The following is an 11,078-nucleotide window of genomic DNA, read 5'->3' on the forward strand; positions in this document are numbered from 1 at the left end:
CTGTGACCTCCTTGGTCTGTTTTTGATTTCTTTCCTTTTTCTTTTCTTTTTTTTTTTTTTGCAAGCACTGTCTCAGCTGGGATTTCTAAGGGCCCAAAACCATCAGAGTTTGAGTTCAGTTATTCTTTCAGGACTGCTTCTTTAAAGTAATGGTTTGATGAAAGGAATGACTTGATTTATTTTTTTGTCCAGAACAATGGCTTCTCTCACAAATGGTCTGTCTTTCAGAGCTGGCAAAAAGTCAAAACCCTCTTTGAACGCATCATTGGGCTTTATGTTTGCAGTGCTTGTCATTTTATTTAGAGGCGTATTGCATGGCTTTACAGATTTGAGAAGTATGTCACATACGCACACCGGACTCAACTGCTTTTATCCTGTAGCAAAATCCCCTTTTAAAATTGTATTCAGACCTCTCTGCATATCTCTCCTATGTTAAAACTGCAATTTCTGTTAACACGTAATGAACTATCTAATGGTAAATGGCATGCATTAATAATAGTGCATGGTCAGAAAGAGACTTAACAGAAAATATTTTGCATTTTCTAAAAGAAACTGTTATGTTGAAGCTCGGCATATCGGGTTAATGCACTGCTTTATTGTTTGTATCTGAAGGAAAAATTCACCCAAAAATGAAAATTTGCTGAAAATGTACTCACCTTCAGGCCATCCAAGATGTAGATGATATTGTTTCTTCTTTGGAACGGATTTGGAGAAATTTGGCATTGCATTACTTGCTCACCAGTGGATCCACTGCAGTGAATGGGTGCCGTCAGAATGAGAGTCCAAACAGCTGATAAAAACATTACAATAACCCACAAGTAATGCACACAACTTCAGTCCATCAAGCACGTTATTTCTCTAATTCTGTTCTGATGTAGAAACCTATCTGCATCTTGTATGGCCTGAGAGTAAATACATTTTCAGCAAATATATATTTTTGGGTAAACTATCTCTTTTTATGTCAATGCAAACCCTTTAATGATCTGTACTGGTTTCATCAATGATATTGTAAATGCTAGACTGTACAAAATTCTGTTAAATGGTTCAGCTGTTACAAGATAATTAAATGTATTCTAATATAGCTAGTTTACAGCACTGTGTGCATAGGAGAGTTTTCTCATTGGAGATCTTTGATTTGGGAAGAATTTTTTTTTCAAAGACAGCTAAAAAAAAATGAAATGAAAGCATGTAGGAACTATAGCGAGACTTCAAATGCATGAAGGGTTGTAAGACAATGTATTAATAAAAAAGTATTTTATTACCATATTTTGGATGAAACTCTTATAATGTATTTGTAAACCGATAAATATATATATATATATGGTATGAAGCATATAACCAGTATTTTTGTATTTTATTCCAGGCAATAAACATGCAGTGCATTTTCAGTACTGTTTGTGTTTCTTTTGTTGCTATGGACTTGAGATTGAATAGATAAATGTGTGACTCAATATCAAGATTCCCATTCTGAAAGCCAGTGATACTCTTTTTGCAGGAAACATTTCTTTATCTGCATTCAGCGTTAAACCAAAGCTGAACTGGTCTGACAAGATGTGCAATGATAATGAAACGCAAAACCAGCGTGCAGGTGTGAATAAACATCACGCAATGGAGCACGGCTAGGTCTTCCCTATCAATAGGGGCCATGTGAGGTCATAAGGTTGGCCTGAGGTTACTATACAGATGATTTGATTTGCTTGGGATAGTTGAAAAGGAGAAGCCATAGGAGGGTTTTACATTTTATCAGTTCACATTTTAGGATCAGACTAACTATGGTTAATGAAATGTTTATTTGCATAGATTAGTCATTTCTTGGTTGCCTTAGCAACAATGTGTGTGGTACTCTGTCACTTGAGATTTGTTTTTCATTTCATTTAGGTCACCAGCTAAAGGGAAACTAGATCTAATTGAAGGATACTGCCCAGCACTGTCAGAACAGCTATTTGAGTCTTTGAGTTTTGGTTACATATTGGTAATAGCGGAGTGCATTTATTGACATAGTCGCTGTGTAGTCATGTGGTTGTTTGTCTTCGAGGTGTGTATGTGAACTCTTGCCTATTTGGCACAAAGAAATGATGGTATATAGCTTTAATGGTAAAGCCCACTCACTGAAAGCACACTAAATTATTCAAATGCGATTCCTGCGAGTGGGAAAGAGTTGGATCTTTTCTACACGCTCACCCACATGCGCAGCAACAGATTTCACAATGCCGTTTCCTTCCTGCTTAGCAATGGGCAGATATTTCTCTGGTGTGGAAATGCCATGTGTCATATCAGTGCAATCCAAATCATGTTTGTTTACTGATGCCTAGAATTCTGGAGGAGGGATCCAGGCTGTGGTATGATGTACATTAGCCATTCAGGTGAAAGTAATGGGGTTTGAATAATACAGTGATCATTAGCATTCATGTCCTTGTAGAACTCATAATAACAAGCTTCAGCTTGTACCACCTGAGCACCTCGAATTCATTATCTGCTATGTTTATGCATTGAAGTGTGATAGTTCCGAATCCAAGGGTGTGAACAGCTCAAAGTAGAACGTCACATGTTTTCATCTCAAAATCATGGTGTGAATGCAGCATTTTACCCAAGTTAAACTTCACCTTTACACACTGACACATTAACCAAAAAACAATAAAAAATACCCTTTATCTGCAAAACAAGATACATTCTTTAAATTTACACCAGTGTTTTTGCTGTTAACTAAAACCAGTTTTATTTTAGTATCAAGATACTATTAGTTTTTATTCATATTTTGAAGTTTTTTTATTCTTCATTACATTTTTCATTTTAATTTCAAGTTTTAGAATTTTGTATTTTATATATATATATAGAGAGAGAGAGAGAGATTTTATTAGTTTTATTTCATTTTGGTTATTTACAAGTACAAGAAATGTTGCTGAAATATAATATTTCTTTTTTCAGTTTATTTTATTAAAGTAATGAAAATGCTTTTGTTGGTTTCAGGTTTAGTTTTAGTTCTAGTAATGTAATAATCCAGACTAAAACGATAACTAAAATTAATTGTAAAAAGTTTTTGTTAAATAAAGCTGAAATAAAATAAAACATATGAACATTTTATTTTAAAAACATTCTAAAATTTCTAAAACAAATACAATTATAGAAATATTTAAAAAATGACAGTGCATAACAAAATTACTAATATTGTAACTTAATGAAAAAAAATGAAAACTGAAAAATCTAAGTAAAATATTACTAAATATTGTAATAGTGTATAAACAATGCTAAAATACCACTGCTTTACACAAATAACACTGACCTGCCAATCTAGAGTTATAACTTAGTTCAGTCTGTTTTTAATAAGTAATTCATAATCTGGACCCACAAATATTGACCATGTTCACTGAAGACATTTCTGAGATGAAGCTGTAGTCACACTAGCCGGATGTGCTCCGTAATCACATTTAGCCACTTAACTTTTAACTTGAGTACAAGTTACACATTTGCTGGCTTAAGTGGGATATGAAAAAAACACCAAGAGCTCCTGGTCACATGATAAACTGCTGTTGTTATTGTGCCGGACATGACTCACATTGCTAAAGACTGCAGTTTTCTCGTTAGCTTAATAATGTGCCAAAGTCTGGACAGTTTTTAACCTTGTGAAAGTGAAAGTGAAAAGAAAGTGAAAGTGACGTGACATTCAGCCAAGTATGGTGACCCATACTCAGAATTAGTGCTCTGCATTTTAACCCATCCGAAGTGCACACACACAGAGCAGTGAACACACACACCCGGAGCAATGGGCAGCCATTTTATGCTGTGGCGCCCGGGGAGCAGTTGGGGGTTCGATGCCTTGCTCAAGGGCACCTAAGTCGTGGTATTGAAGGTGGAGAGAGAACTGTACATGCACTCCCCCCACCCACAATTCCTGCCGGCCCGAGACTCGAACTCACAACCCTTCGATTGGGAGTCCGACTCTCTAACCATTAGGCCACGACTCCCCCAGTTGTATGACTGTACTAAGGAATAGTTTAGTTGTATGACTAACTAAGGAATGTCTTTGACTATAAAAGTCAAACAGCAATATCACTTGAGCAAACTGGATGACTTTTTGTAGCCCTGTCATTGTTAATTAATCAGTAAGCATAACAAATGGGTTAATGTCATTGTGCACCTGGTCTGTTAAAACAGCAGCTGAAGAAATCTGTTTTATTACACTGGCTGGCCAGAACCACTGCAGTAAATATTTAATTTCGTGGCATGTTGCCATGGCAGCCAAGGTTGCCATGTCAGGGTGCTCTCCACTGGGAAAGTCTTGTAAAAGAAATATGAAAAAAAAAAACCTCTTAAAAAAAAATAGAATGCTGTTTTTGGAGTCTACAATTTTTGAATATTGTCTTTTATGCTCGCCAAGGCTGCATTTATTTGATCAAAGATACAGTAAAAACATAAATATTTTAAAATGTTATTACAGTTTAAAATAACTATTTTCTGTTTTAATATATTTAAAAAATAATCATTTATTCCTGTGATGGCCAAAGCTAAATTTTCAGCCACTATTACTCTAGTCCTCTGTCTCATGTGATCCTTCAGAATTATAGTATTTTAACATTTCTTATTATTATCAGTGCTGAAATCAGTTTTGCTGCTTAGTATTCTTGTGGATATTTTTCCCAGGATTTTTTGATTAATGTAAAGAACAGCATTTATTTGAAATAGAAATATTTTGTTGTTTTTGATCAATTTCATGCATCCTTGAATAATAGCAATAATTTCCTTTATTTAAAAGATTATACAAATTTTTCCTAACTTTATTTTTATTCAATATTTTAAAGAGTATTTTAATATTATACATGCTAACATAAGACTTGTTAACATTATCTGTATAGTAAATCTTTCAGCGCCTGTCACAGTCATTTAAAGCCAGTAAACATTACCAGAAGGTCATCCACCTAGAACCATAGGTGAAGATTTAATATAAGAGCTGTAATAAAAATATAACCTTAATGTATGTGTTCTTAAACACTCCAGAATGCTTTCCAGTGAAAGTGCTTTACTGTAAACATATTGGCTTTTATAAAATGAGAGACGGGTCTAAATGATTTTCTGTCATTACTTTTAGGCTAATATCTACTAGCTAAGCACCCAGTCATGATATAAAATTCCAGTTTTGTATATGTTATTATAACAGCTGTAAAATATTGAGTTCACTGTAGTAATTAGAAATGGCCAAGTATGCATTATTTAGACATTATTTACCAAGGGAAGAGCATGTGATAACATCTCCTATCATAAACTGTTTATTGCAGCTACTGCAGTTGAATGTTCTGTGTGTCAGCAATAGCATGTCACGAGAATCTGCGTTCTTCAGAGCAGCGCAGGCTGGGATCATCTGTGGTGACTGCAAACGTTTCGGCTGACTGACCTGATATACGGACTGACCCTTTTAATTAAAGCCTGCTAAACTCAGAGTTTAATGATGCCTTTGTAGTAGTCAGTGTTTTGAGAAACCACTAAGGTAAGGTTGGAACCACAAAACCTGGTTAAATGTTCCCACTGACCTTCAGCTTCGGCTCAAACACCAGATAGGGTGATGTGGTGTCACAGGATCATATGCACAGAGATGATATAATACCATCAGAATGTCATGATGAATGGATCGAGTATTGTGTTTCATTAGTGTTCATTTGCCCACCACTCTTCAATTTTGACATCGCTGTAGCCTCCCCCTCCATGTTTCTCAGAGGACAGATGGTTGGCACCAGTGTGTTGGCAACATTAGCAGGGCACTTGTTCTGTAAAGCAGAAAAAAAAATCCAATCAGTGCTACTGCAGCAACTAGTGGCATCACATCAGTGCCTCGGGTCAATGCACAAGAAACACAAAACAGCTGTGGCCCACATCAAAATAAGGTGAGTGTCAAATCTAGAGGCAGAATTTCTGCCTAAATTAAATATAGATTCAGATGGCATCAATATTTATCAGATTCCAAAGCTCAGTGACTCCCTTGAGGTTTTAGAATGATTGTTTCCAATATTGATCAATAATGCATATTTTAATTTCGCAATATTGACTATGGGAATCCAAAGGCTGAAACAACACACTCATTTTAGTTCATAACTATTTTATCTTTTGGTGAACTGGTGGCTAATTCGTATAATCCTATTTCAGTCATGACAACTCTTGGAAATAGTTTGTAAAACATTTTATTAATTTAAATGGAGATGTACATAGGTTTGGTATTGGTGGACTTGATCTGCTACGCTGCTGCTGCTGGAGTTGTGCTGCAGAGCAAGTATGACTTGCTTCTGCAAAAGAACATAAATAAAGAGAGAGGTAGATCTCCCAAGCAGATCTAGGCAGGTGGTGCTGGGGAGGTGGTGGGCTAAGGAGAGGGCTCTCATAGCTTGTGGGTATGGATGTGATAAGATTAAATGGTTGAACTATTAATGAATGCATGAAGCTGATTGGTTGGAGAAGTTACGACTGAATGAACCAATCAGGACGCTAATAGAGTTCCATGGTTATTTGTGTGTTTTTGTACAATTTACCCATCCTTGCTGAAAAAAATAAAGAAGAAGAAAAAAACCTGCTAAAACCAGCCTAAGCTGGTTGGCTGGTCTCAGCTGGTTTAAGCTGGAAGTAGCTGGTTTTAGCTGGTCTCCCAGCCTGTCCAAGCTAAAGAAGTGGTCAAAACCCCTCTAAAACCAGCCTGCAGGCCAGCTATGACCAGGATGGATAACCAGCTAAAACCAGCCGGTTTATTTTCCCCGTTTTTTTTTTTTTTTTTTTTTTCCAGCACTGATGGCTAGCCTAAGGGTGGATGTGCGTTCTTAGTTTTTCAAAAAATCTAAAGTTTTTGAACAAATCACATCGTACAAATTAATATGAAATCACCACCTTGTAAAATACTTACAATTTCTAATGAGATCGGATTGTCCGAAACATGCTCTATGCAAGTACACTAACACACGGTCTGGTTGAAAATAATGTACTTGCAATAATGCAAACGTTAGTCCTAAAATTTTGACAAAGAATGTAAATCTAAGGGACGAAACGGCACACTCTCACAGGAATTCGTAACTATTTTATGTTTTAGTGAATTGGTGGCTGATTCATATCATCTCATTTGTAAAATCTACGTATGCTGATGGTTAGCTTAGCGTTGGAACTTCATGCTTAAATTTTTTTATGTCATTTGTACATCTTTGGTATGCTTTTGACTGTTTTTTTTTTTGAACTTTTTCTCTATAAAATCTTTTAGTAATTCTCATAAATTATATATCATTTGAAATCTTAGAAGCCCAAGATTCATGAAAACATTTGAAATCGACATTGCGTTACATGGAAATGGTACTTTAAAATCTTATGGCGGTCTCCTCCCCCTTAGTGGGCAGTGTCAAGTGTCATATTACAAAATGCATTACGGTCAGAATCAAAACTTTTTAAATCTTGGCAACAAACATATCATTGGAAGGTTGAGTCTCAGGATCCATGAAGTAAATTGACAGCGATCTACGGGGAAAAAAATTCATAAACAAAAATTCAAAGGAGTTTTGATGGCTCCAGTGGCTGTTTGTGGTATGAACGCCCTAAATAAAATCTCACAGAAACCATCGAAATTTTTTCATATCAACGTCAAATTTTGGAACATAACTTATTTAGACACAAGGCTTTAATTTTATACCAAATTTTAGAGTAAAAAACCTGTTATGTAAATATTTTATAATAAATAAAATAAAAATAAAATTAATATAGCGCATTTTTATTTACAGTACATTTAAACTTCTATAAACTTTATTTTTTTGAAAGAATCCACTTTTGCCAAAAATCTGCAAATTTTCCTTCTTTAAAAGAGACCAACCATTTAGGTCTATATTTGTTCATAAAATAAACAATTTAGTTGGGATAGTGAACTTTAATGCCTATTGTAAAAAATGGACCGTTAAGGGTTGAAAATGTCTTAAAAATCATGTTTTCATACAAATCACATCTTTCAAATTCATACAAAATCGACACACTTCTAAAATAGTTTTTGTTGTTGTTGTTGTTTTCATAAAATCTGATTGGTTGAAACATATTTTCTGGAAGTACACCAACGTGTGGCCCGGTCTGTCATATTTGGGCTTTTTCTTGCGTTGGTCTGTTGGTAAAAAAGCATTGATTAGTTTTTTGTTTTTTCCTAGAATGTTCTTGTTGGGTTTCCAAAAAAATAACCAAATGGGAACCATACGGGAACGTTAGGGGAACGTTCTGTGTTTGCTGGGCAGTAGTTAACTCGAAATAGAAAAACCAACCAAAAACTAAAGACATTACCACTGATTTCTGCTATAGTGCCCCCTGCAGCAACACTGAGACAGTGCATACTTGCATTAGGTTATGATTTGTATGCCTTGAAACAAGTGAAATTAAACAATATATATTTTTTAAATACACCCATGGTGTTATTGTAAATCAAAGGATTGTTTCATGGACTCAGATGTTGTTGGTTTTATGACCTGATAAGCATCATCTCCAGTGGTACATTTAAGTTAAAACAGCAACATACAAAAACTGCTACTATTCGGTTATAGACATGCATTGTAGACAAAATCAATGTAAATATCTCAAACAGATCAGTAATTTCCAGTAAGCATGCATAGTCCCGGATAGTGTTGTACATTTAACCCAACAGTCCTTCCCATTATTCAGCATTGGATTATAAGAGTAAAATGCTAAGGACAAAGACTTGGATGAAATATTTTGTTCCAGCTTCTGTTTGTAGGCAGTTTTTAATTCTCATCTTCTTCCCTGTTACACAACAGCCGCCTCTGCCTGGAACAGAGGGTGGGTGAACGCTGGTGCTCATCAATCTTTATGAATATTCTGCATAACTGACCCTCGCAGACATGTCTCATCATAATCACTGCAATGCAAAAACGACAGTGCTGTTACACCTCTTGTTCTCTGTCACCTCTTGTTCTCACAATCCACATTCAGAGGATGGGACACCATTATTGGGCTACACGTCACGTCACATCATGTTGTTAGCAGCACTGCATTGCTCCTCTACAGGAGATCCCTGTTAATAGGCTATATTATAATGGCTTGCTTTGGGACCAAATATCAGGATGTTGTAGTCAACGGACTGTACACCTTATTACTACAATACATTTTCTAAAAAAAGCCCAATATGATCTCACGTATACTAAAAACACAAAGCACTTTATTTATTGGGCACTTGCATTTACTTTGCATTGTAAAAAAGAAACATTTATTGTGAAATATCAGGCTACCGTGATCATGTATAATCATAATTATTAAAGATGTTAAGTTTTGCAAATGATAATTTTGTAAACTACACATAGTGATGAGCAATACCAATCTGATATGTTTTCCATTAAGATAAAAGTTTGAAGGCTTTTATCTTAATGTATCTTACTTATAAATGTTTGAAGGCTTGTGAGACTTTAACAAGAAAATGTTTGCTGATTTAGTGAAGATATATCAGTGATCTCGTGTTGACTCATGTTCCTGGATGATTAAATTCCATCAAGAGTAAAAACAGGCGGATCAAGATAAAACCTACAGTAGTTTAAGCTACTGTGCTGCTCTCTGCACCAGTTTACTATTGTTTAATCGATAACCTTTAACGCGACTATTCTTGTTTCTTATCAGATTGATTAAATCTTATCAGTGTTTGTTGGTTTAATCAGAAAAGCTCTGCAGGAGTGGTCACGAAAATAGATCGTTCATTACAGCTCACTTTAAACGATCAGTCGGATATGTGCTCGCGGGATGGGGGTGGGTGTTTACATCACATGAAGCGGATTTAGCTCGGTCATCGTGTAGCTAAAACGTGCAGCGAAGCCTGTATCCTTCTCATTTACACGACCTATATGCCGCACAACTCCGCATACAGACACGATTCCTTCAAGTCGTCTTTCGTCAGTGATAAAGAGCGAGAGAGACCAGTTGTTGCAATGTCTGATTCATTTTAGTGAACCGATTCGTTCTGACGCTCCGTTCAAATGAATCGAATCTCATGGCTAATTCACCTGTTCTATTGAGTCTTCACTCAAAATAGCCTCAAAAAGTCATGAAGGATTTGATTGATAAATCTTAATTATAATTTATCAATTCTTATAATGGCTTACGATCTCATAATAGGCTAATGATTTATAAATATACACCTACTATAGTTTACCTGTTTTGTTAACAAGTTTTAGTATTACGTGATGTAGGATCTTTGATTCAAAGTGAATATTTATCAATAACCTAAGTGTAGGCTATATTTCATTGGGTGCTACTTTCTATAAGTTTCTAGAAGAAGACATGGAGCCAGTTAATGCTTATTGTTTTTTTTACAGTGTAATGCCCCATACACTCATAAATTTTGGATTTTTAAGTTACTAACACATTTCTTTTCACTATTATTTTATTTTGTACTTTAATATTGTCCTTAATAAAACAAAAGAAGACTTAGAAAATGGAAAAACATATAAAGCTGAAAATAGTTTAAACATTAAAATAATATGCAATACAAATATTATTTTTAGCTCCAGGGTTATTGTTATGAGACAATTTCTAAATATCATACAATTTTAAGTCATAATTATGAGAATTATTAGGCTAACTCATATATATATATATTAGATGTAGCCTTCTCATAACTGCAAAAAAGCTTTCTGTTATTATGAGATTCCCAATATTATAAAATGTTAACTCAAATTCCCCTGGTTTCTCATACAAAACTTAAGGCTAGTCCCAGACTAAAATACATGCCTGGGCTGTTTAAAAAAAAAAAAAAAAACTTGTACTGACATATCTTAAAATAATGCCCACATATCTTAAAATATGTCAGTGCCCTAGATTTGTCTAAGATGCACCCCAGTAATTTTTTTGGTCTAAGGCATGTTTATAAAAAAATACTTAAATTATCTAATTGAACTATTGCCCAATCCTGACCTAATCTAAACCCTGTCTGTGAAATCCGGCCAATAAGATATTATATATAATACACTAACATTTAATGATTTAAACCGGCTTCCATATGTCGCAAATGAGTTGTACCCCCGCTTTGCCATCGATTCTACTGAAAAAGAATCAGTTCAAATCAATGATTCGTTCAAGAATCA

Source organism: Cyprinus carpio, chromosome A17, assembly GCF_018340385.1.
Source record: "Cyprinus carpio isolate SPL01 chromosome A17, ASM1834038v1, whole genome shotgun sequence".
Taxonomy (NCBI): Eukaryota; Metazoa; Chordata; class Actinopteri; order Cypriniformes; family Cyprinidae; genus Cyprinus; species Cyprinus carpio.